The 27996-nt window shown below is 43.3% G+C and overlaps 1 protein-coding gene across 8 annotated transcripts in view; it reads right to left on the bottom strand.

Moving 5' to 3' along the window:
• LOC138754543 (kazrin-like) overlaps window positions 1–27996 on the bottom strand; it is a 539176-nt gene that overhangs the window by 457948 nt on the left and 53232 nt on the right. Inside the window, exon 1 of one of the 8 annotated variants that reach the window (XM_069918954.1) lies at window positions 14136–14794. The exons of 5 other annotated variants lie outside the window; for them this stretch is intronic. The gene's annotated coding sequence lies outside the window, so the exon portion shown is untranslated. Of the gene's footprint in view, window positions 1–11446; window positions 14795–27996 lie in introns of those variants that run through there. 2 more of the 8 variants (XM_069918952.1, XM_069918951.1) reach the window with 2 other exon arrangements.

A 27996-nucleotide genomic window follows, 5' to 3' on the forward strand; every position in this document is an offset into this window, starting at 1 on the left:
CTCATTCCCCACCCATTATCACTGCAGATTCCTCATTGCCCACCCATTATCACTGCAGAAGATTCCTCATTGCCCACCCATTATCACTGCAGAAGATTCCTCATTGCCCACCCATTATCACTGCAGATTCCTCATTGCCCACCCATTATCACTGCAGAAGATTCTTCATTGCCCACCCATTATCACTGCAGAAGATTCCTCATTGCCCACCCATTATCACTGCAGAAGATTCCTCATTACCCACCCATTATCACTGCAGAAGATTCCTCATTGCCCACCCATTATCACTGCAGAAGATTCCTCATTGCCCACCCATTATCACTTCAGAAGATTCCTCATTGCCCACCCAATATCACTGCAGATTCCTCATTGCCCACCCATTATCACTGCAGAAGATTCCTCATTGCCCACCCATTATCACTGCAGATTCCTCATTGCCCACCCATTATCACTGCAGAAGATTCCTCATTGCCCACCCATTATCACTGCATATTCCTCATTGCCCACCCATTATCACTGCAGAAGATTCTTCATTGCCCACCCATTATCACTGCAGAAGATTCCTCATTGCCCACCCATTATCACTGCAGAAGATTCCTCATTACCCACCCATTATCACTGCAGAAGATTCCTCATTGCCCACCCATTATCACTGCAGAAGATTCTTCATTGCCCACCCATTATCACTGCAGAAGATTCCTCATTGCCCACCCATTATCACTGCAGAAGATTCCTCATTACCCACCCATTATCACTGCAGAAGATTCCTCATTGCCCACCCATTATCACTGCAGAAGATTCCTCATTGCCCACCCATTATCACTGCAGAAGATTCCTTATTGCCCACGCATTATCACTGCAGATTCCTCATTGCCCACCCATTATCATTGCAGAAGATTCCTCATTGCCCACCCATTATCATTGCAGAAGATTCCTCATTGCCCACCCATTATCATTGCAGAAGATTCCTCATTGCCCACCCACTATCACTGCAGAAGATTCCTCATTGCCCACCCATTATCACTGCAGAAGATTCCTCATTGCCCACCCGTTATCACTGCAGAAGATTCCTCATTGCCCACCCGTTATCACTGCAGAAGATTCCTCATTGCCCACCCATTATCACTGCAGATTCCTCATTGCCCACCCATTATCACTGCAGATTCCTCATTGCCCACCCATTATCATTGCAGAAGATTCCTCATTGCCCACCCATTATCACTGCAGAAGATTCCTCATTGCCCACCCATTATCACTGCAGAAGATTCCTCATTGCCCACCCATTATCACTGCAGAAGATTCCTCATTGCCCACCCATTATCACTGCAGAAGATTCCTCATTGCCCACCCATTATTACTGCAGAAGATTCCTCATTGCCCACCCATTATCATTGCAGAAGATTCCTCATTGCCCACCCATTATCACTGCAGAAGATTCCTCATTGCCCACCCATTATCACTGCAGAAGATTCCTCATTGCCCACCCATTATCACTCCAGAAGATTCCTCATTGCCCACCCATTATCACTGCAGAAGATTCCTCATTGCCCACCCATTATCACTGCAGAAGATTCCTCATTGCCCACCCATTATCACAGCAGATTCCTCATTGCCCACCCATTATCACTGCAGAAGATTCCTCATTGCCCACCCATTATCACTGCAGATTCCTCATTGCCCACCCATTATCACTGCAGAAGATTCTTCATTGCCCACCCATTATCACTGCATAAGATTCCTCATTGCCCACCCATTATCACTGCAGAAGATTCCTCATTGCCCACCCATTATCACTGCAGAAGATTCCTCATTGCCCACCCATTATCACTGCAGAAGATTCCTCATTGCCCACCCATTATCACTGCAGAAGATTCCTCATTGCCCACCCATTATCACTGCAGAAGATTCCTCATTGCCCACCCATTATCACTGCAGAAGATTCCTCATTGCCCACCCATTATTACTGCAGAAGATTCCTCATTGCCCACCCATTATCATTGCAGAAGATTCCTCATTGCCCACCCATTATCACTGCAGAAGATTCCTCATTGCCCACCCATTATCACTGCAGAAGATTCCTCATTGCCCACCCATTATCACTCCAGAAGATTCCTCATTGCCCACCCATTATCACTGCAGAAGATTCCTCATTGCCCACCCATTATCACTGCAGAAGATTCCTCATTGCCCACCCATTATCACAGCAGATTCCTCATTGCCCACCCATTATCACTGCAGAAGATTCCTCATTGCCCACCCATTATCACTGCTGATTCCTCATTGCCCACCCATTATCACTGCAGAAGATTCTTCATTGCCCACCCATTATCACTGCAGAAGATTCCTCATTGCCCACCCATTATTACTGCAGAAGATTCCTCATTGCCCACCCAATATCACTGCATATTCCTCATTGCCCACCCATTATCATTGCAGAAGATTCCTCATTGCCCACCCATTATCACTGCAGAAGATTCCTCATTGCCCACCCATTATCACTGCAGAAGATTCCTCATTGCCCACCCATTATCACTGCAGAAGATTCCTCATTGCCCACCCATTATCACTGCAGATTCCTCATTGCCCACCCATTATCACTGCAGAAGATTCCTCATTGCCCACCCATTATCACTCCAGAAGATTCCTCATTGCCCACCCATTATCACTGCTGAAGATTCCTCATTGCCCACCCATTATCACTGCAGAAGATTCCTCATTGCCCACCCATTATCACAGCAGATTCCTCATTGCCCACCCATTATCACTGCAGAAGATTCCTCATTGCCCACCCATTATCACTGCAGAAGATTCCTCATTGCCCACCCATTATCACTGCAGATTCCTCATTGCCCACCCATTATCACTGCAGAAGATTCTTCATTGCCCACCCATTATCACTGCAGAAGATTCCTCATTGCCCACCCATTATCACTGCAGAAGATTCCTCATTGCCCACCCATTATCACTGCAGAAGATTCCTCATTGCCCACCCATTATCACTGCATATTCCTCATTGCCCACCCATTATCATTGCAGAAGATTCCTCATTGCCCACCCATTATCACTGCAGAAGATTCCTCATTGCCCACCCATTATCACTGCAGAAGATTCCTCCCACATTATTGTAGTGACTATCCAGTGCACCAGTAATCACACACCTTTGAGAGCCCTGGGCTTGGGAAAGGTGCAATATGAAAGGAACTCTGTCTGTCTGGGATCATTGATTTCCGAGCCACTGCTGTGGGTAAGGTGGGAATCTTTAGGATCTGCATGACTCAGAATCCAAAGCTGCATCTCACTTCCCAGGTGGGTGTCACTTTAAATGCTGCCTGCAAAATATCTGGCTCTTGCCCCAAAAGAAATCTCTGACCAAAAACAGTTTGCCTGTAAAGTGAGCCAAGGCTTTGATGACCTTGAATGGGCTCCGGCGGCTGGCGACCTAAAAGGAAGTTGTCTGGATGTTCCAACTCTGTATCCTGTGGCAGGAAGTTTGCACTTCGGGAGAGGGAGCAGGGAGTGGATGGAACCCTGCCAAATTTGAAAGGAATGCTGGGTGGATCTCCGAGGTCACAGTCACCCCAGTTACAGCAAGTACAACAGTGACGGAGCTTTCTCAGCACAAGCAAGTGGACTGGATGTCCAATTTCTCCAGGGTTTGAAAAGAAATAAACGCCCACCCACCATTCATAAACTAACCACTGTGCCATGAACATGACACAAAGTTCGTTGGTTTGTGGCTGCATCACAGTACAAACATTTATATAAACCACCTTACAAAATAAATAAAACGAGTGAATTGTTCATTCAGGAATCTGATGGCAGAGGGGAAGAAGCTGTCCTCGTGGTGCTGAGAACCAAGTCCAATGACCCCCGACATTACCCTGTGTGTAACACAAGTCACTGGATCCTGGTCACAAACCACACCCAGATTTACTCTTCCCAAATCACATCCAAAGTCTGCAAGCACAGTCATGTTCTTTTCTTCTTTGGCTTGGCTTCGCGGACGAAGATTTATGGAGGAGTATGTCCACGTCTGCTGCAGGCTCGTTGGTGACTGACAAGTCCGATGCGGGACAGTCATGTACAGAAACACAAATGTACACAGAACCATACATCTCACCACTCCTCCACCCAGCCCCCACAGAACCCCCACATCGTCAAACATCACAAAATCGAGGAAGCCACCCAAACACACAGACTCAGTTGCTTCGCCCTCCTAATGTAGAATTTACACACCCATCTTCACAAATTCTCCCTCCCACAAACACACACTACCCTTCCCCTCCAACCACCCACCCACCCCCCCAGCCTCCACCCTTCCCCGCACACCCACCCTCCCTGCTCAACATTCACCCAGTTTTTGTCCACCTGACAGACTTAGCAGTGGGAAGGAGGAGCAGGAGTTTTAAATAGTCCATTGCTGTTTATGATCTTTCAAGCACACTCTTGACAGCGAATGAAGGGGAGGTGGTCTCTCGTGGAGGTGGAAATGCTCCCGGCAGATCAAATTGCAGGCTTTGGCATACACTGGCCTTGGGCAAGGAGGGTGAGCAACATCAGGTTAAGGCAAGCCAATATATTTCCTCTTTCTTCCATTCACCAGTTAATTAAAGGGGCAGCGAGTGAAGGTCAGGAACAGTCTAGTGACCCTAATAAATAGGTCTGCAAACCGTGGCTCCAGCTGATGATACCATATCAGTGAAGGAGGTTATTGAAGATGACAACAGGATCCTGATCAACTTGGGAAGTGAACAGAGGAATAGCAGACTGAAATTCACTTGGTTAAGTGTGAGGTGCTGCATTTTCAGAAGTTAATCCAAAATCCACAGAAAATGTTTGGGTCCTGGGGAGAGAGTTCGAGAGGTGCAAATATTAGTTCCCTGAAAGTGACAACTCAGGTAGACAGAATGGTGAAGAAGGCATTTGGCAAGATTGCCTAAATGGTCAGGGCACTGAGTACGAGTGCTGGCACATTGTTCAGGACATTGGTGAGACCTCACTTGGATGAAGTACTGGTTGCCTTCTACAGGAAGGATCGTTAACTGAAAAGGATGTAAAAAAAGATTCACAAAGATGTTACTGGGTCTGGGGGTGGATAGATTGCTTTTTTTCTCCCTGACAGAGGAATAGTTGAGGTGAATGTTCACAGTCTTGTTATCAGGATTGAGCATTCCAAAACTCTAAAAACAGTACAATATTTTTTTTAAATTTAGACATGCAGCATTGTGGCAGGCCAATTTGGTCCTACGAGTCCATGCCGCCCAATTTACACCCTATTAACCTACACTCTTGGTATGTTTTTGAAGGATGGGAGGAAACTGGAGCCTCTGGAGAAAACCCAGGGGAAAACATACAAACTCCCTACAGACAGCGTGGGATTTGAACCCAGGTCCAGTCCCGATCACTGCCACTGTAAAATCATTGAGCTAACCGCTATGCCAACCGTGCCATCCAAGGGGAAAGACTTAGAGGGCCTGAGAGGCAACCTATTCACACAGAGGGTGCTGTATCTGTGTAATGAGCTGTCAGAAAAAAAAACAATAGAGTCGGGTCTGGTTACAATATTCAAAAGACTAAGATCAGTGGTTTTCAAATTTTTCCACTCACATAGCACCTTAAGTAATGCTCTGTGATTAGCAAGGGATGGCTTAAGGTGGTATGTGAGTGGGAAGGTTTGAGAAACACTGCTTGAGACCCAATTGTTATTGAAATATTTTGCTTGAGAAAAATTGTCATTGGCCCATTTCCTTTGGAGTTATGAAACCGTGCACATAATGAGTCAATGAGGTACAATTACAAGAGTGGTTTTTTAAACCCTTTTCTTTCCACTCACACAACCCCTTAAGTAATCCTATACTAATCACAGAGCACCTATGTCATAGGGAATACTTAAGGTGGAAGATGAGTGGAAAGAAAAAGTTTGAAAACCATTGACTTAAATAAATCGATAGTAAAGGTTGAGGGATATGGGCCTAATGGGTCTAGTTCAGGAAGGCAGTGTTTGACTGGCCTGGCCATGTTGAATTAAAAGGTTCACTTATGCTGTATCTCAATGACAACAAGACTGTAACTCCTCCCCACCTCACACCCTGCCCCCACACATACCCTGTATTGATTCTGGTGTAGACACAGTATAATAAATTGCACCGTCTATCTACATCAGAGATGTAGTGGAGTATGTAAATTTAAATAATGATACAGATTTCATTGAATTATTTGTATTTCACTGGCGTAACCATGGATTGGTGTATGACAAAATGTGTGCAAAAGCACACAGCCATACGCTAATAATGAGCAGGCTGTGATGACATAATTTATCTCCGCATTAATGACATTGGCTAGGAGGTCAACACTGAGCAGAAACAGATTCTGGACTGTCTGTAAAAATTCTGTACTGTAAGAGGTCAGAGCTGGGTATCCGGCAGTGACTGAATCACCTCCCCTCCCGAAAGCCATTTCAACATCAGCAAAGAAATGACAGGATCTGAATTGAAACCAGTTCCATTATTTAAATTTGCATATTACACCACTACATCTCTGATCCAGTTCTCCTGTGTAATAAACTTGGAGCATTTTTTTAATATACTGTGTCTACACCAGAATCAATACAGTGTATGTGTGGGGGCGGTGGCTGCTGTGTGAGGTGGGGAGGAGTTATAGTCTCGTCGTCATAGAGATACAAGTGAAGCCCCAATACTTACAAAGCTCAATGCAACCCAGGATAAAGGATGCAATTTTTGGGCACCACATTCCCAATCCTTCTACTTGCACTAGCTCACCACGGTCACATCTACTGAAGCACACAGACCTGCACCAAGGCTTCTCCCAACCTTGCGATCTCTGTTCCTTACAAGATCAAAATTGTCCCTTTTAAGTCACACCATTCGCACCTGGACATCTTTCCCCAATCCTTATCGTGGAATATCAAAAAGCTGCCCAGCTAACGACAGTTCACAGTCGGAGAACTTTAAATGAGTCCATCAGAAACTCTTCCAGTAAATGCTTCACACATTGAGGAATAAGAAACATTCCCATTAAAGTTGCAGGTTATACTCATTTTAACTTCTAGAATAGAACAATACAGCACATTACAGGCCCTTCAGCCCTCAATGGTGTGCCAACCCATATATTCCTTCTTTAAAAAAAGTACTAAACCCTCCCTACCCCGTAACCCTCTATGTTTATTTCATCCAGGTGTCTAAGAGACTCTTAAATGTCCCCAATGTTTCAGCCTCCATCACCAACCCCCACAAAGCATTCCAGACACCCACAACTCTCTATGTAAAAAAAACACCCCTAAACTTTCTTCCCTTAACTGTACATATGTCCTCATGTTTGCTGATCCTACCCTGGGAAACAGGTGCTGGCTGCCCACCCTTTCTACGCCTCTCATAATCTTGTATACCTCTATCAAGTCTCCTTTCATCCTTCTACGCTCCAAAGAAGAAAGTTCCAGCTCTGCCAACCCTGCCTCGTAAGACTGGTTTTCCAATCCAGGCAACATCCTGGTAAATCTCCTCTGAACCCTCTCCATAGTTTCCACGTGCTTCCTATAATGAGGAATACTCTTAAGTGTGTTCTTAACAGAGATTTGTAGAGTTGCAACCTGATCTCAGTCCCCCTATTAATGAAGCCCAACATCCCATAGGCCTTCTTAACTATCCTATCAACCCGTGTGGTGACCTTGAGGGATGTATGGATTTGAACTCCAAAGCCCCTCTCTTCAGCCACACTCGTAAGTAACCAACCATTAACCTTGTACTCAGCCTTCTGGTTTGTCCTTCCAAAATGCATCACCTTACACTTAACCAGATTGAACTCCATCTGCCACTTTTCTGCCCAACTCTGCATCCTGTCAAAATCATCTTGCAACCTTCTACAACTTTCAGCTCCATCCACAACTCCTCCAACCTTCATGTCATCTGCAAACTTACTGACTCAGCCTTCATCCAGGTCATTTATATATTAAAAATAAATCACAAAGAGAAGGGGTCCCAGAACAGATCTTTGGATCACTCCACTAGTCACTGACCTCCAAGGCAGAATACTTACTTCCTACAAGCCAATTTCTTTTTAAAAATCCACACAGCCAAGGTTCCACTGATCCCGTGCCTCATGATATTCTGGATGAGTCTCTCGTGGGGGACCTTTTCAAATGCCTTGCTAAAATCCACGCCGACCACATCTACTGCCCGACCCTCATCAATTTCTTTTGTTACCTCCTCAAAAAGCTCAATTAGACTTGTGAGGCACGACCTTTCCCTCACAAAGCCATGCTGACCATTCTTGAGTAGACTGTTCTTCTCCAAATGCTCATTGATCCTATCCTTAAGAATGACCAGATCTCTACAAGATAACCAGAAAAATACCAAAATATGACCCCTCCTTACCTCCACCCTCATAGCCAGGGTCCATGAGAAAAACAGAATGACCTTCAGTGAGCAAGTTAGTGTGAGATCTTCCTGTACACTCAGCTTCACCCTCTTGATCTATAACACCATCTGAGATGTACAGCTTTAGAACTTACTGCAAAGCATCCATTATCCTCCCTGCTCTGGTCTACTTTCTCAGTATTCAGTATCATTGCAGATAAAAACTAAACACAAAATAAACTGTCATGGCAGAGAGGATAAGCTGAATCTTATCAACTCAATGCCCAACACATTCTCTCACAGTAACACAGACTATATCCAATATACATTAATTTTAATAAGTGTAAATGGTTTACAGCAATGACAAATTTATTGCAGTGAGAACTCAACTGGAATACTAAACAGAGCTAAATATTGCACATGAGGCTAAATCAATCGCCAAGTGTATTCGGAATTCATCTCCTTGAGCTCTTACAGCCACCAAGCCAATGAAAGGTACCTGGCAGTAAGTGATCCTGGGATCTAATCCTTTAAATGCTCTCTACAGAATCCGATGACAGCTGGATGGATGGAATCTCGACTAATGCCAACGGGAGTGCAGTGGGAATATTCCATGCTACACAGCCAAAACCACCACAGATCACTGCCGAGAATTATTGCCTGCTCAGCCAAACCTTATTTCACGCAAATGAATCAACATCATCCAACTGCGGAACACACCCAAAAACTTCCCACGATCTTATAATTGATGCCATTTGGCTATTACACTTGGCATCCTATCCAGGGCCATCTTAATCCATATTTTAAAGCACATGCTTATTTGGGAACTAATACATTATAAGTGAGAGCCACGCAACATTTTTTTGCTGCTGAGTAATGGGCCTAAAATGTTTAAGGGTTTGCCCCAATCACGCTCCAAAATCAAGTTCCCAACCAGGTAGTACTCAAGGTCCTGAACGGTGGTGCCAAGATAACAATCCCAATCCCTTTCACTCACTCAGTTAAAATGATAAAGATAGGGTGAGGAGTTCCTATTAATGGGGGGCATCTCAATACATCAAAAGAGCAGACAGCTTCAACTCCCCGCAATAAACATTTCCACTGACGTGACCTGGGACAAACATGTTGAATAAGTGCACCAACACGTCTGCTTCCTTGGAAGACTAAGGAGGTTTGGCATTTTGATTGGTGAACCATCAAAGGCAGACTTGCTGGATGGTACAAGAGCTGCTCAGCTCAAGATCAGAAGAAACTGCAGACAGTAGTGAAGGCAGCTCGGATCACAATGCCAACTCCTCCCCTCCATGCATGCCACTGTTCAAGAAAGGAGGCAAAACACAGAAGGATCCATCACCCTGGATAGTCTGTGGAAGGAATTATAGCAAAAGGGCTTCTTTCAAAAATCAAGGCCTACTTGCAGAAATCCACAGCTAATTTTCCTGACAAATAATTTGAACTGGACTGGACTGCTCCACAACGCACAGCAATGCAACAATGCACATGGCAGAACAGGAAGCTATTTTGCCCATCCTGCCTGGGTTGGCAAGTCCTCCAATTACTATCACCCAGTTAAATCACCCCAAGGTACCACTTGCGAAACTACAAAACGATGTTCAAATGTAAGCTCCCCGGGATTGAGATTTCACAAGCAAGAGTTAATGGAGACTAAACACGAAGAATCATCAGGGAAATCACCAAGGGTTCAAGATGTGAGAAACACAAAGACTGCGGGACACTGTAACCTTGAGCAAACAATGGGCTGCTGGAAACTCAGCAGGTCAGCCAGCATCCATGGGTAGAAATTGTGATCGGGTTGGCACCTTTTATTGAGACTAAATTAAAAGAGGGGGGCATCAAGGGGAGGGTTAACTGACCATCTTTACCCACAAGTTCCCCTAGCAGCTCATGGTTTGGGGGGGGTGGGTGGGTTTGGGGTGTGACCTGTGCCCATACTTCTCATTCACATCAGATGCCTACCTGGACCCTGACAGGCTGCACCTTGTCTACCATTATTCACCCCTTTCTTTTTCAAATATTTTTAAATGAGTTTAACATAGAAACTTACATACAAAGTTTTAAGGAAAACATAACAAGTCACCTCATGCATGTATGGAAAAAAAAGATGGAACTATATTGGACTGGTCATTAATCCACATGAGAAACAAATCATTGAATTAATCTATGATAACCATGTTGAAACCCAAATTTGTCAAATTCTTCATCCACTCCCCCACATCTAATTTTCTCCCTTCATCCGAAGCCAATAATTCACCCAAGACGATAGCCCACAGGCATGATCTTTGACACTAACCTTGGACGAAGGCTTTTTAATGACAAGAAGCATCTTTTAAATGAAAAATAAATATTTGCAACACAGTAGAAGTCGTTTCCAGCCACTGAAACTCACGCTACCCAATTAACCTACAGCCGGTAGGTTTTGGAGGGTAGAAGGAAACCAGAGCACCTGGGGGTAACTTTCAGAGGCCACGGAGAAAACGTACAGTGCCGGATTCATACCTGGGTGACTGGCGGGACGTGCTAACCATGCCGCCCAGCTTGCCAGCTCCAACCACCGGCTTCCCAATCTATTCCACTGGATATATCCGGGGGTGGGGGCGGGGAAATTCCTGTAATTTTCCCTCCCTCCCAACTAAAAGAGTAATGACCCCATCCACAATTCCACTTCTGACACTACACTCACATGAGGCAATGCAGTTACTGATGAACATCAGCCGAGGGCAAAGATAGCAGATGAAAAAGGCTGTACTTTTTTTAAAAAAAAACATATGCATGTTGTTGTAACAGTGAAAAACATTTACTGCCCTCTGAGGAAGAAAGAATCGCTGGTGAAACCATTGCACAAAAACAGATTTAATTTGCAAAGCATCAGTGAACAAAGCTGCCCCATAATGACTCATAGCGTGTCTTTAATGAGTGATGCTGCAAACTGCCGCTACCTAGTTACCTGTCCCTCTGAGGAGCTGCTTGATGCTTTAATTTATTGTCATCCTGGCCTCTTTCAAACAAAGGCAGATTTAAGTGCAGCACTCAGATTCATATTTTACAGCTGCTACCTCACTAACGAGGAATTGAAGGTGTCCTTTTCACAGCCTGGAGAGTCTGGGAGGATGGTGCAGGAGGTGTCTGCAATAGAATCGATGTTCCAGATTTTGCCATCTTGAACCTGATTGGTTTGGACCCATCTTTCAAAACATTTCTTATATAAAGCATCAATTATGATACAGTTCCCGAATTCTGAAACTGGGTGTTTTGTTTCCCCAGTGATGCCACTTATTAGAATATTGCAACAGAAGGCTCGCAAATTACGATTCAGAGACAATCAACCAAAGTATTTAAATTCTTAAATGTATCGTATGGGGAACAAAAATTCTTGCACTGGCTAAAAAGAGCTGGGATAAGAATTTAAACTCTACGTCTTCTCCTGTGTCCCTTTCGTCCATTCGTGAAAACACCAAGTCTAATTTTAACCACAAATGTGATGTTAAAATTTTAGATGATCAAAGTGGATCCTGACCCACTCACTCTTAGTTTGGAGGCGAGAGAGAGAGAGACAATCAACTTCCTACATTTGGGAATTTCAAGGCTGGTCCATTTAAATATTAGAATAAGGCTGAGAAACTCAGATTTAACCTGCCTTCCAGGTACAAAATCTAGTGACCTTGAGTTCTTAGTCCCTGGCAGCTCCAATAGCTAAATGGAAGAAAATATTATTGTGGATAAAGGCAACTGCTTTTCCAGGTCAGTGGATTAATAAATTCCTTTCTTCCCTGACGTTCCATGGAAAGATCCCCGTCCAAAGATGCTCTCTCAGGAGACCTCAGTATATTCCCCAAATTCCATACCATCGATTGGATTTCCCCAACCTATGGGCAATAATGGCAGGGTCTACATTTACTCCAGGGTCATTGCCTCTTCCAGAGGATTCTCACACACCAAGGAGCCAAGCTTGCCAGTCAGGTTGGAGACGGGGAAGTTATTGGAAAAAGCCATGAGACCAGATGCAAGATCTAATTGCCCACCCCACACAGAACTTCCCAATGAATATCTGTGTCCAGCTCCTCCTAGTTTGACAGCTCCAAGAAATAATTCCATCAAGGGATAAACATGCTTTGGTTTGATAAACAGGAAAAGTTTCTCATCCACATGTCGATTGACAGGAAAAGGAAACTGTAGTGAGATCTGAGCATCCTTGAGACAAAGCCTTCTGGCAACAACCATGAGTCACGTACAGAGAAGAGATGGAAAATCTCGTGAAATGGTGCGAGAATAACAACCTGAATCTCAACGTGGACAAGACAAAAGAATTGATTGTGGATTTCACAGGGATGACCATCCTCCACTACATATTAATAGCTTAGTAGTGGAGAGCACCAAATTCCTCAGAATCCACTTAAGTATCCTGAACACACATCTCACTTGTCAGGAAGGTACAACAGTGACTGCACTTCCTGAGAAGACTGAGGCGGGCAAGCCTATCGGCCACCATCCTGTCAACTTTCTACTAGAGCATCCTCAGTGAATACATTGAGTGGTACAGTTGCTGTAGAGCATTGGATCAATCGACAGGACCACAGAGAGGCTCACTGGGGTCTCTCTTCTCTCCCCCTCATCCATGTGAGCTACCAGGATCGTTGTCTGAAGAGGGCTCACAAAATCGTTAAGGACTCCTAATGCCCTGCACACAGCATCTTCCATCTAATCCCATTGGGAATGAGATACAGGAGTATCAGAGCCAAATGTCACTAGGATGAGATCAACTTCTTCCCAGAGGCAGAGACTGCTGAAAGAGTGATGAACTACATGTACCAATCCTCCAAAACATTATTTATTTAACAATATTTATTTATTTTTATATATGCAGACCTGTACAGTACCAGAACCATTTGTCTGTGTGCGCACACACTACGTCTGTGTGTGTTTGCATGCTTTTGAAGAGAACGGAAGAACGCAGTTTCATCCTTATGCAAATGAATGATAGTAAACTTGAATTTAACTTAACCTCACTTTGTAACTCAACTACACACTATAGGCAGGGAATGTTACCCCTCACATGCCAAAACACTCATCTCGCCCAGTCTCATAACTGGCCCGAATTGCATTGCCAAAGCAACTTAACAACAGCACTGGCCAAATTCCATGTACTGGGAGTGACTGTACCCCCACTTATATCGGAAATGAAACAATGTATAACACATGCCTTGCGGCTTTCTTTAAAAAAACGATCTGTTTGCTTGATTGCCCAGTTGCTAGACTACAACGTGTAAGCAGAAAGCAAGGCTGAAGATCAAGGGAGACAAGAACTGAGCAAACGATCAATGGAAAACCCAGATGAGAGTCCAGAAGGGCAATAAAGTTAACTATAATTAATAGAAGATCGAAAGGAAGAGGTGAAGGTAAGCAGGTGTAAACAGTTGCAACATACACTGCCAATTGGGCTAAGTCAGCAATGTTAGGAAATAGCACAAAACTTGAATCACTTTCTCCCCTGCCAAAGGATCTAATCATGGAGAATGTCACAGGCAGAGAGAGTAATGTCTAGATTTTTGTAGCATGTAGAACTGAATGGGAGAATCCGTCATGGCAAATTGTTCTTCATCTGTGGATTTATTGCAAGACAAGATGTCTATGACAAGACTTCTGGGTCCTGGAATTAATAAATAAAAGCAAAATACCCACCCTGATGAAAACTACTCACAATACAGCCCCGACTCTGTGGCTAGACACAATTACAATGCCACCTACAAGTTTTCTGATGACTCTACGGTTGTCAGTACAATCACAGATGGCAATGAGGAAGCGTACAGGAAGGAGATAGATCAGCTCATTGATCCGACCAACAACCTTGCATTCAACGTCAGCAAAACCAAGGAGATGATTGTGAACTTCAGGAGGAAGTTAGGAGAACCAGTCCGCATCAAGGGCTCAGCAGTGGAGAGGGTCAGGAACTTCTAATTCCAGGGTATCATCATCTCTGAGGATTTGTCCTGGAGCCTCCATCGTGGTATTCTCATGAAGAAGACTTGCCAGGAGTTTGAGGAGATTCGGGATGTCACTGAAGACTCTCAAAAACTTCTACACGTGTAGAGCACTCTGGCTGGTTGCATCACTGTCTGGTACAGAGGTGCCAAGGCTCAGGACAAGAAAAAGCTCCAGAGGGTTGTTAATGTGGCCTGCAACATCACGGGCTCCAGTCTTCACTCCATCGAAGACATCTGCAAGAGATGGTGTCCGAAAAAGCAGCCTCAATCCTAAAGGACCCCCACCACACTTCACTCTGCTACCATCGGGAAAAAGGTCCAGGAGCCCGAAGACGAGCACTCAGCGGCCCAAGGGCAGCTTCTTCCCCTCTGCCATCAGATTCCTGATTGAACAATGAACCACAGACACAGGCTCACTTTGACTTTTCCTTGCATTATTTTTATTTATTTTGTACGATAGTTTATGTAAATGTTTGCACTGTGACGCTGCCACAGAACAACAAATTTTGTGATTTGTTCATGGCAATAAATTCTGATTCTGAATCATCATCCCAAAATATTAGCTCTGTTCTCTTCTGCTCCGAACCATCATTACCTGCTGACTATTTCCCGCAATGTGAGTTTTAGAGTCATAGATTTATACAGCATAAAAACTGGCCCTTCAACCCATCACATTCATACTAACCTTCTGAACATCAACTCCAATCCTGTTCAACTATGTCCATGATTTGCATATTTAAGAGTCTATCCTCTTAATCTATTAATTATAATCGATTCCATCTCTTCCTCTGGCATTGTCTTCCCGATATCATCCACTCCAAAAAACCTTGTCCCTCAGTTCTCCGTTAAAGCTCATTTTTGATATCCCTAACACGGAAGGAAAATTTTGACTACCTACCTTATATTTGCTTTATATTTCTAGTAAATCAATCCTCAGCCTTCTTCACTCTAGAGAAAACAAGCCCAGCTGATTCAGTCTCTGCCCATAAATCCTGGAAAATCACTTCTGCTCCCTCTCCAATGAAATCACATTGTTCCTTGAGTTCAGTGGGCTCAACCTTTTTCTTTCAACTCACATGCCACTAAGTCTTCCCAATGCCATAACTGCTCTGTGATTAGTAAGGGATTGCTTAAGGTGGTAGGTGAGTGGGAAGGGAAGTTGAGAATCACTGCTCTAGACCCAACTGTTAGTGAAATATCTTGCTTTTTTAAAAAACTTTATTTAAAGATTTTATCACAGGAATACAAAAAAATTACATTTAAAGAAAAGATATAAAATAAAATAATATAATTACAATACAACATTAATAACCTAACTTAATTCAACCACCCCCCACTTATACAAGAACTAAAAAAAGTATAAAAAAAACACACCCTTCCCCTCCCCCAAATAAAGAGTGAAGAATTAGTAAAAAATAATATTATATATTTAAAAAAAAAGAAAAATATGACAAATAAAAATAATTTTTAAAAAAAATTTCAGATCTAAAATATCACATCTAGAAACTACTTAAATCAAACTTAATTACATATACTTAACAAATGGAGTCCACTTCAACTTATAAAAAGACATCTTATCTTGAATTGAAAAAGATATCCTTTCCATAATTAAACAAAACCATCTCTAAATACCACCTATCCAAAGTTATTATATTTCTATCTTTCCAAGTAGACGCTATACATTTCTTGGCCACTGCTAAAGCTAAATAGATAAAAGAAATCTGATAATCATTTAATCCTAAATCAATTAATGATTGCATATTCCCTAATAAAAATATATCAGGATCTAAAACAACACAAATATTATATAATCTATTAAATATAGATTGAATACCTTTCCAAAACTGCTGCAATCGATCACAAGACCAAATAGTATGTAAAAAAGTACTAGCTGTCTGATCACAACGAAAACAAGAGTCTGACTTACTAAGACCAAATTTTTTTAATTTTTCTGGTGTTAAATATAATTGATGTATAAAATTATAATTAATCATCGCTAATCTAGCATTAATCAATTTCCGAATACTGTTTTGACAAATTTCCATCCAAGCTTCTTCAGCTATTGTAGAACCTAAATCTTTTTCCCATTTCAGCTTATCTTTATCCCAATCTTTCTTATTTTCATTTTCTTGTAAAATACAATACAAATCAGATATATACCCCTTTTCTGGTATTGAAAGTACATATTTCTCAAAATTAGTTTCAGGCAATAAAGTCATTTGGCGACCACATATTTGTTTTACAAATTATCTTAACTGATAATACACAAATACAGAATTTCCACTAATACCAAATTTCTTTTGTAATTCCTCAAAAGAACAAAAATGTCCTTCAATGAAACAATCAGATAAGTCTTTTATTCCTTTCCTTTCCCATTGTTTCAAAGTGATATTGGACACCGTAAAAGGAACAGAGAATCACTGCTTTAGACCCAAATGCTACTGAAATATTTTGCTTGAGAAAAATTGTCATCGGCCCATTTCCTTTGGAGTTATGAAACCATGCACATAACGAGTGAAAACAGTGGTTTTCAAAAAATTTTCTTTCTCCCCACATACAAGCAACCTCTTACTAATCACAGAGCACCGATGGCATAGGGAATACTTGAAGTGGTATGTGAGTGGAAAGGAAAAAGGTTAAGAACCACTGCTTTAGTTTCTTGATCAGAACTGCAAAATCCAACCAGGATTTTGTAGAGAAATTCCTATCAGAAGAATTGTCCTTGGACATCCATTATGTAGCCTCATGCAGGTGAGGTACATAACTGGGAAGCGATTCAAAGATGAACAAGATTTATAATGGAGAGCAAATAGGATATAATTAGAGAATGACAGGATTAGAAATCTTTTGAAACATAAAGAGCACCAAGACTGGATGGTGCAATCACAGAGGAATGGATTTGCCGAATCTATCCATAAACACATTGGCTTACTTAGGTGTTAGCAGAGAACAAAAGTTGGGATTGGTAGCGGATGAAGAACAAACTGCATTTGGAGCAAGGATGAGTGGGAAAGGTGGCCTTGAAATCCATGGTATTAATGGATCAGTGACTGCACAGAGACGAGAGTGGAGAGGAGTCGAAAGCAGAGGGAAATGGTTGCTTACCTAGACTTGACAGAACGATACAATAGTGTTTCTCAGTGTCTGGTATGAAAACAACTGCTCTTGTTGGTTTATATTAATATGGACTTCAGAACAGAGAGCACAACATCAAAGCTTAAATGTAATCGGTTCATCTTGCCATTATTGCCAATGTAATGCTTTTGTACTGATTATGCAGACCGCTTGCCTTCTACGACAGACTGTACCGTTCAATTTCATCTCTGAATGTCATGACAAGCGTGGATAGCAACAGCTTTGTCAGACCGGTATATGGGCAGCCAGACGAAGGGATTATGGTGCAAGCAATGAGGCAAGACAATAACCCTTTACACACTGGCTAACCAGTAGATTGGCCAGTGAACCGCTTAAGGAAGCCATTTTTTGCCTTTCACACTAGGCCACTGTTAACCGGTTCTCTGAATCCTTTCACACACATCACAGGCTATCCCCGATGACATCTGAGTGATGCATTGAGCGATGGTGGACCTGCCCTGAATCCTGATAATGATCTTCAACAAAATTAATCATGCCTAATTACAACATAATTATAGTATGAGCCCTTCATCCCCCATTGTTGTGCCAACCTACACAAAACTTTATAATTTATTTTAAAAAGACCATAGAAAAGTATAGCCACACATTTTATAAACACCGTGGGAAAATCCTAGCAGCAATAGCGTACACTTTATAAAGACCGGGGCAAAGAGCGATGGCAGAATCCCCTCCCAGAACTCCATGCAGTAAGGAAAGGGCTGTATGCAAGGAGCACTCGTGGAAGGGTTTCTCTGCCTCCCCAAATTCAGGGAGGGCCGATCTGCCATCTTGGTCTCCCATTGCGACTATCACTCACCCACCCCCCCCGCCCCTGCTCTTTAGACATTTATAAAGGTCGCCAAAGTTTATACCTTTTTAATCTTTTGTTTCCTTCACACTCCTGCACACATGCAAAAACATCATCAACTTGTCACTACTTTATTGCCCGAATACCCCATGTCTCTTTCACACTGGGCTAATTGGCATGCAGGAGTCATCAGATGCCGGGGATGAAACTGTCTACCAAGGGAGTATCATCCCTGGCATCCGATGACATGTGTGTGCCGATTAAAGAGCTTTACACTAGACCCTTAACCGATTGATTGGCTGTCAATTACAGAGTGAAAGGGGCTAATAAAGCCTAATTGGTGTAATTGAAAAGGTGGGGCAAAAACAAAAAAGGCTGTGGATTGTGAGACTGTTGAAAAGAGTTGAACAAGAGATGGGACAGAAATAGCCTGGAGCACTCAGCAGGTTGAGTAGCGTCTATAGGGATAGAAACAGAGTTAATGTTTCAGGTTGATGGCCCTCTCTCAGAACAAAGGAAAAATCAATGTTCCTCTTTCCACAGATGCTACCCAATTTTCTGAGTGTGTCCAGCAATTTTACTTCAGATTTTCAGTACCTGCAGTATTTCTTTTCTTAAAGAAGTGATAAGACCATTGAACAAAAAAAAAGAGAGCCTTGAGTTATAAACAGAGATATGGAATGCAATATTGATATTGTGCTAAACATTTCAGTAACATGAACGGTCTGTGATTTTCTATAATTCTGTGTAAAGTATTATAGGATGCACAGTAAGTTAAGTGGAAAAAAAAATCAACAGTGGTTCAAAATCATACGGATCTTTAATATACAAGTAGGAAGAAATGGCAGAAGGATCAGCAATGGGAAGTTGGAATGTCAGAGGGAAGATGAGGGCAAGTTGAGATTTGGAACACATGATCTGAAGAGATGTTGGATGCAGATTCATTAGAAACATTCAAAAGGCTGTGGGGGGGGGGGGGGGACAAGAACAAAATAAATTGGACAGCTCTTCTGAAGAGCTGGCACAGCCTAATGGACCAATTACCCATGGCTGCACTGCATAATTTGGCTTTTGATAAGACAGATTTTTCATTGATTTATAGAACACAATGTCCACTGTTGCAATAACATTGTAGGCCTTTGACAGCTTACAGGGAGAAGGGAAATTAGATGTGCCGAGAGTGTACGGTACTTGACTGACAGAGAGCAACTGTAGCAAATCCCCCAGCACCGTCAAAGTGGAGAGGAAACTGGCTAAATAGCTTGGTTCAGTGGTTCTCAGCCTTTTTCTTTCCACTCACAGACCACTTCAAGTTTTCCCTATGCCATCGGTGCTCTGTGGGATTACTTAAGGTGGGATGTGGGTAAAAAGAAAAAGTTTGAAAACCACCGTTTTAATTGTACCTCATTGTCTCGTTATGTGCACGGTTTCATATCTCCAAAAGGAAATGGGTCAATGATAATTTTTCTCAAGCAACATAATTCAGAAAAAATTGGGTCTAGAACAGTGATTCTCAACCTTCCCTTCGCACCCACATCCCACCTAAAGCAATCCCTGACTAATCACAGAGCACCGATGGCATAGGGATTACTAAAGGTGGTATGAGAGTGGAAAGAAAAAGGTTGAGAACCACTGGCTTGGTTCAAGATTCAGAACGAAACAAGGATGCTCGTCGACTCCCTATTTATGAGATCTGGGAGCTATAATGAATCTTGCATTAAAGGATAAGATCAGACTGGTCTCTCTTGATGTGGCAAGCTTTCAAACAATTTCAGATTTGCTCATGACGTTGACTTTTTGGTGAGATCAAAAGCAGATGTACGGAAACCTGCTGCACAGTGAACACAGAAGATGCCATTTGGGAAACATTAGGAGAATGTACATGTTACAGTTGCAGGGGATGTGGTTGAACTGTGGAAACATGGCATATTTCAGTGTGTTGGCATCAAGAAAAGGACATCAAAAGAGTCAATAGATGGCGTCTGTTGTCTTGTGAAAGATGTTCAGACTACTGCATTAAATATCCCAATTTGTCAACTTCTTGTGATTGTGATCTGGAGTATACATCCTGAGCTTCCTACAATGCAAAAGCCAAAAGGTAAAATCAATGCCAGATAGGAGATTCATTTGAACGTTTGGGGGAAGAGGTTCATTGCTTAGTGAATAGAGTGGAGCTAAAGGAAGATGGGGAGATTTCACAGAGAGTTTAAACCAGTGGTTCTCAACCTTTTTCTTTCCACTCATATACCACTTTAAGTAATCCCTATGCCATTGCAGCTCTGTGATTAGTAAGAGATTGCTCATGGTGGCGTGTGAGTGAGAAAGGAAGGTTGAGAATCACTGCTCTAGACCCAGTTGTTACTGAAATATCTTGCTTGAGGAAACATTGTCATTGGCCCATTTCCTTTGGAGTTATGAAACCATGCACATAACGAGTCAATGAGGTACAATTAAAACATTGGTTTTCAAACTTTTTCTTTCCACTCACATATCACTTTAAGTAATCACTATGCCATCGGTGCTCTGTGAATATGAGTTTTAATTGTACCTCATTGTCTCGTTATGTGCACAGTTTCATAACTCCAAAGGAAATGGGCCAATACAATTTTTCTCAAGCAAAATATTTCAGTAATAATTGGGTCTAGAGCAGTGACTCTCAACCTTCCCTTCCCACTCACATACCACCTTAAGTAATCCCTTACTAATCACAGAACACCTATGGCAGAGGGATTACTTAAAGTGGTATGCGAGTGGAAAGAAAAAAGGTTGAGAACCACTGGTTTAAAACCAGTGGCTAAAGGGTTGATGTCAGAGGCGCAGCTGGAGATAGGTTCATCGCAAGTGCAAACATAGAGAAAAATGATGAGGATTTGGAATGTAATTCATTAACATCTTTAACATGCAAAGGAGGCTGTGTGACCTGCTGAGTTCCTCCAGCATTTTTGGGTTGTGCACAAATTCAACAGTGGACATGCAAAGAGAATTAGACAAACACACATGGAGAAAATAAACTGCCAGGATATTGGAGAAAGAGCAAATATGGACCCCTCTTCAAAGGGGTTGAGAGTCAGTGGAATTTTTTTTTCAAGCTGAAGTGCTTTATGTCTCACAAATGGGGGAAAAAAAAACAGAATTCATTTTGAGTGCACACAGGGAAGAAATAACTAAGATGGAGCAAGGAAATCGACACATTGACAATGTGGATAGAGATTACAATATCACAGAAAGAGATTCAGAGGATTGAAGTGAAGCAGCTAAATTGTCTCAGAAGAAGTAGCAATGGAATTAGACAAAAGATTGTCCCGGGAACAATCAACATTGGACAACTTTTTTTTTGTATCTCAGTGCGGGATGGGACCCTGCTCACTTCTCCTTTGACTATTTTTGATCCATTGGGTTTGCCCCTCCTTGATTCTGGATATTTGTGCTTTTTGATAAACAGTTCCAACATTTTCAAGGATATCGTAGATTCTCGGTGTTTGTAGGCTGGGAATCTGGTGGTCATGCTCTGGATTTTCCATGGGGGCACCAAGTTGGGTTAATAAAACAAAGCAAAAAAAAAGGTAAAGGTTCCATTATGGTCACGTAATACTACATTTGGAATGTATCATACATGAAATGCTTTGTAGGGAAGACAGAGAGTCGCCACTTTGACCAGAGCCCCTCCTAGAAATTAGGCCCCCAGCGAGGAACAAACTCGCGACCCCTGGTTCCACAAGGCCAGTGCTCTAACCACTGAGCTATCGGAGCCAAAGGAATCATTTGATTAATGATGACATTCCTGATCATGGCGTGGTTGCAGGATTTACAGACTGCTCCAGCAACCGGTTCGGATCTCAGTCATTTGGAGAGATACCATTGCCTCGTGAACATGGGTGACTCCTTACCCCCATCACTATAGTGTGGGAGTCCATAAAACACTATGTTGCATAAGGTGTATTATCTTTATATCAAACACTCACACGAGATGGCCACAGAAGAGTTCCTGGAGCAACAGCAGGACCACTCTGCTGATACGCCCTCACACATTATTCTCTGGACTTTTGAAACTCATGCACTCCAAGTTCCTTACCCCTCAACCATCTTAAGCACCTTGGTCTTGGCACTGCTTTTGAGTGACATCTGCCAGATCAATGCTGCACAAGCCCTGAGCACTTAAGCTCTGATAGTGATCAGGGAGATTTAGTTCCACTCCCCTGTACTAACATTTCTCTTTTAAAAAAAATGTTGACAATCAAAACATTAAGCTTCAGAATGAATGGGGAAGTTTACAAGGTGTGCAGAAATGCTGCTAAATATCTCAGTTCCCCAATGAGGACTTTTCTGTAAGAAGAGAGGCAGAACAGGAGAATCTTTATTAATGAAAAGCTATAGCAACACCGATTCACCACAGCTTACAACAAACAGACTCCCGCGTTTCTTTCAGCTCCACGAAATCGACTTTCCTATTATTCACGAGGCACAACGCTGCCTCCCCAAATGCCACCCAGTTAAACCCCTCTGACCTTCTCATTGGCTCACCGCCATACGGGTGATCTCGACACTCTCACTCTCCTCCTCCTCCTGTGTCTGACACAACTGCACCCCCACCCCCCCCCCACTTCACAAACAGCCTCTGAGCCATGAAAGGAGGTGACTGATTGGAACTGTCCTGCTATGTAACTGTCCAGGGGGCTGACAGTTCAGCCCGACCTCACTACAGTGCTAGATGGGCGACGCATAGTCGAGACTGGCAAGGGTGTGACTGGTCCCCTGACTCTGGCTCTGGCTCCGATGCAATGATATGGACCATCGATATATGCTGCCTTCGACCTGTCAAGGGAAACTGTGTGAGCTTTTCTATTCCTGTCAATTACAAAACTTTTCGGGTGACAACATGAGGCCTGAAAAGGACCATCACCAATGGGCTGAAGTGGTTTTCGAACAGCATCATGTCAGAGGAACACACGAGTACAGTGTTGTAAATCATTTGGCACGTACATTCCAGGTGACACCTGCCATGTAGGAGTAGGCTGGAGTGAGCCCATGTTTTCCCGAAGATGAACAGCATAACTTGCTGGATCATAGAGTGTTCTGCTTCGACTCAGATTCACAAACTCGCCTGGCAAGGTTAACGTAGAGCCATAAACTAGCTCTTCTGCTGAACATCCAAGATCTGCCTTAACAGCAGTACGCACTCCAAGGAGAATCACGGACAAACGTTCGCTCCACATAGATGCATCACCACCTGCTGTCAATGCTTTCTTCAGTTGTTGATGGAAACCTTCAACGAGGCTGTCGGCCTGCAGATGGCAAGCTGTAGTGCAAATACAGGTAGTGCCAAAAAAGATCGGAAAAACACCGACTTGAACTGAGAACCTCGATCCATTGTAATATCAACCCGAACAGTGAAAGATGGAATATAGTGATCCACGAAAGCCCTAGCGACGGTCTCCGCAGAGATGTCAATGGTAGGAATAACCTCTTGCCATCTGGTAGGCTGGCCTTCACATGTAAACAGATAGGCATATCCCCAAGAAGGCAGAAGTGGGCCTATCAAATCTCAATGCACATGTTGGAAACAGGAATTTGGAACAACAAAATCCCCCAGCTTGGATTTCATGTGTCTGGAGATTGACATGAGGATTGACATGGCAAGCAGGTCCTTGCCCATAACCCAACATCCCGTTTAATATGAGGCCAGGTAAAACATTCCATAACTAGTTTGACTGATGCTCTTCACCAGGATGTGAAAGATTGTGAAGAGACTCGAAAATCTCCCACCTCATAGCTGCTGGCTCAAAAGGCCTAGGCCTTCCTGTGGGGAGGGGGTGAAATCTGGCAACACCGAATGAGATTGGGATTGATGTGCTGTGCACGAGACATGGCAGTGAAATCGATGGCAGAAGTTGTACACAAGGCATCAATGTTGTGCCTAGACAGGGCGTCGGCCACGGCATTCGCTTTTCCTCGGATGTGCCGTATGTCGGATGAGAATTGTAAGATGAAGTCCAAGTGCTAGATATCTCTGAGTGAGTAGAGATGTGAGCTTGTACTTTCAGTATGTGTAAGAGGCTGGTGGTCTGTATAAATGGTGAAAGGACGACCTTCCAATAAAAAGTGGAAATGTTTTACTGCGAGATAGATGGCCAAGAGTTCTCGACCAAACGACCTATACTTTGTCTGAGCCAGTGACGACTTGGCTGAAAAAAAAAACGCCAGAGGTTCCAATTGCCCATGGAACCATTGTTCTAATGCTGGCCCACAGCATCTTTGGTAAGAGAGGGAAAGGCATTGGGCTTTTGGTGTATAACCATCGTGCCATTTGCAAGTGCAGTCTTCACATCGTTGAAAGCATGCACAGCATCATCTCCAAACGTTTATGGTTTTTTGGATTTACCTTCGATTGAGAAGGTGCTGGAGCTACACAAGGCGCAGTAAGCAGTTGTTCCAGTTCCATTTGCACCTGCTGACTTGGGGAAGAAACCAATCTTTCTATCTTCAATGCAGAGGTCGTGGACATAACAAGGTCAGCACAATCCACCAACTGACCAAGGGTGGACATTCAAAAGACACTCACTAAAAGCTCTTGAACATGACGAGGTAAACCTTGAAGCATCCTCTGTTTCCAAAATTCTCCTTTGACAGGATCTGTCCCAGCTGGCCTGCACCACCTCCTCAACATCTGTGATGGTTGCCTTTCGCCTTGGCTGTTATCAGCTCGTAATTAGGCATGTCGTATGGGAGATTACAATCCGGATCCACTGAGACACCCTCCACTTCACAGGCAATCTGCTCTAGAAGACGCTCCACAAGTAAAGCGGCTTTTGTCTTCTGACTCGTCACACCGAGGGCAGAGAAACGTGCTTCAAGGATTGTGAACCATTAATAAAAAGGGGTGCAATCTTTAGTTTGACCTCCCCAACAGCTCCTGTAAGGGGTTTATCCTCATCACAATCCATTTTAAATCAGAAGGCTGTGTGTTCAAATCACGTCAGGGTCACCACTTGTAACAACACTGATTCACCACAGCTTACAGACAAAGAATACACTTGCTCGTTTCTGTCAGCACACCATGAAGACTATTTTCCTTTTTAATCATTCACGAGACACAACTCCCCGAACACCACCCAGCTGAACTCCTCCCACCTTCTCATTGGCTCACCGCCACACGGATGATCCTGACGGTTTCACTCTCCTCCTCCTGCATCCGACATTCATCACCCGTATACTGATGCGCCCACGACAAGGCAGACCATGGAAAAGAATAGCCAGTTGAGGTCACTTCCCCATTACCTGGCAGTGGAGGAGAAATGTCAAAGCCAGGCAAGATACGAGAGCCCACAATACTGTGTACTTGGCTTTGTATCAATTAGCTGCCCTGTACACAGGGCATAAACGTCCAGCAGACGGTGGGGATTCCATCGAACCATGGAACACTACAGCACAGAAATGTGCCGAACATTTATTCTGCCACCTGCACCCAGACCACAGTCTTTCTTATCCCTCCCATCCATGTACCCATTCAACTTATTTTTAAACTTAAACATACAGCACAGTAACAGGCTGTTCTGGCCGACAGGCCCAAGCCACCTGAACACACCAATTGGCCTACAACTCCTGCACGTTTTTGAAGGGTGGGAGAAAACCGGAGCACTCTGAGGAAACTCAACCAGGAAAGGGGAGAACATAAAAACGTCTGACAGACTTGTCGGATTCTGGCTCAGTACCTGGTGTTGTGCTAACTGCTATGTTAATTCTGCCTCCTATCTTAAAAGTCTAATTTGAGCCCCACATTCACCACTTCAGCTGGAGGTTGGTTCCCCCCCCTCTCGCCACTGCGTGAAGTTCCCCCAAATGTTCTCTCTGAAAATTTCACCCTTTACTCATATTCTGGAGTTCTCCTCTCACCCAAACTCAGTGGCGGGGTGGGGGGTGTGGGGAAAGCCTGCTTACGTTTTATCTATACCCCTCATAATTCCCTTAAAGCTTTGGAGCTTTTCCTGAAAGTGTTCCTACAGGTGAACTTGCAACACTTCAGTCCAATCAACCCTCATTTCTAATGATGTACATATGACTCCAGAAGCTCATGCTGTCATTAGCTCCAATGAATATTGCAGTCTGGTTTACTTTAGTCCAATTTCCAGATGGGAGAGGAAGCTCAGAATATTTCAGATTTCTTGACAGAGTCCATACATGACTTCATTTACAACCCTGAGATTATTTTTCCTGTGGGCCAGACAGAATTACCACTATTAGTAGAACAAAAAAAAAAATCTGCAATGTACGCATGTAAAAAATAAAGAAATGTAAACAAATTGTGTAATACAGATTTTTTTTAAAAATCAATAAAGTGCAAAAGTAAGAGTTTGTTGTTGAGGAGTCTGATGGTGGAGGGGTAGCAGCTGTTCCTGAACCTGGTGGTGAGAGTCTTGTGGCATCTATACCAGCAAGAACAGAGCGTGTGCTGGGTAATATGGATCCTTGATGATTGCTGTTGCCCTCCGACAGCAACGTTCCCTGCAGATATTCTTGATGGTGGGAAGGGTTTTACCTGTGGTGCCCACTACAGTTTTGCAAGGCTTCTTTTTTTACACTCAAGGGTATTGGTTTCCCCACAGCATGATGCAGCCGGTCAGCACACTTTCCACCGCACCTCTGTAGAAATGTTACAGGGTTTCCGAGGTCATTCCAAACCTCTGCAAACTCCCGAGGAAGTGGAGGTGCTGACGTACTTTCCTCACAATGCATTAGCGTGTTGGGTCCAGAAAAGAACTAATGAGACAGTGACTCCCAAGAATTTAAATTTGTTCACCCTCTCCACTTCTGATGCCCCATTGATCTCTGGATCGTACACCTCTGGTTTTCCCTTCCTGAAGTCAACAATCAGCTCCTTGGATTTGGTGACGTTGAGTGCGAGGTGATTGCTGGTGTGTCGTTCAGCCAAGATTTTAATCTCCCTCCTGTATGCTGACTCATCACTTACAAAAATATATACAACCCACTACCGTGATATCATCAGCGTATTCGCAGATTATCTCCAAATGTTCAAAATCCTCTGGGAAGACACTGGAAATGGTGCGTGCCCTGGTGATGCAAGAGGAATGCCCACTTCAAGGCTCAAAGAACCATCAAACATTAATTGGTGCCCAGAAGCAACCAATCTCTGTCGCTCTTTGTTCTTGCACTCACACCAAACAAACGGCTGTTGTAGGCCACGAGTAGAATTTGACTTGTCAGAGCACAGCTGGCACTGGCCTGCCTCTCCTCCGTCCACAAGATCATTTCCAGTCAGCAATGTGAAATTTAAGACAGATTTTGAATGGGGTAGAAATTGATAGAAGAGGCAGGCAGTGTGCTCAACAAAAGACATCACCTGGTTGCCATGGAATTCATCCCAAATTGCTGTATTCATATACCCACCCCCACATTCAGGGGAAGTACAAAGATCCTGAATATCATACCCTTGTTCCTAAAGGATAATACAATAAATCCATCAACCATAGACTAATCAGGTTAATTTTTGTGGTGGGGCAAGTTTTAGAAACATTAATCAGGAGCAGAATTACTAGGCCCACTGGATGAGTGCAGATTGATAAGAAAAAGCCAGCCATGGATCTATCACGCCCAGTATTTTGATGGTGACAGAAAGGGAAATGCAGTGGAGGTGATGCATGGGAAACTTTCAAAAGGCATTTGATAA

The sequence above is a fragment of the Narcine bancroftii genome, chromosome 2 (genome assembly GCF_036971445.1).
Source record: "Narcine bancroftii isolate sNarBan1 chromosome 2, sNarBan1.hap1, whole genome shotgun sequence".
NCBI classification, from domain to species: Eukaryota; Metazoa; Chordata; class Chondrichthyes; order Torpediniformes; family Narcinidae; genus Narcine; species Narcine bancroftii.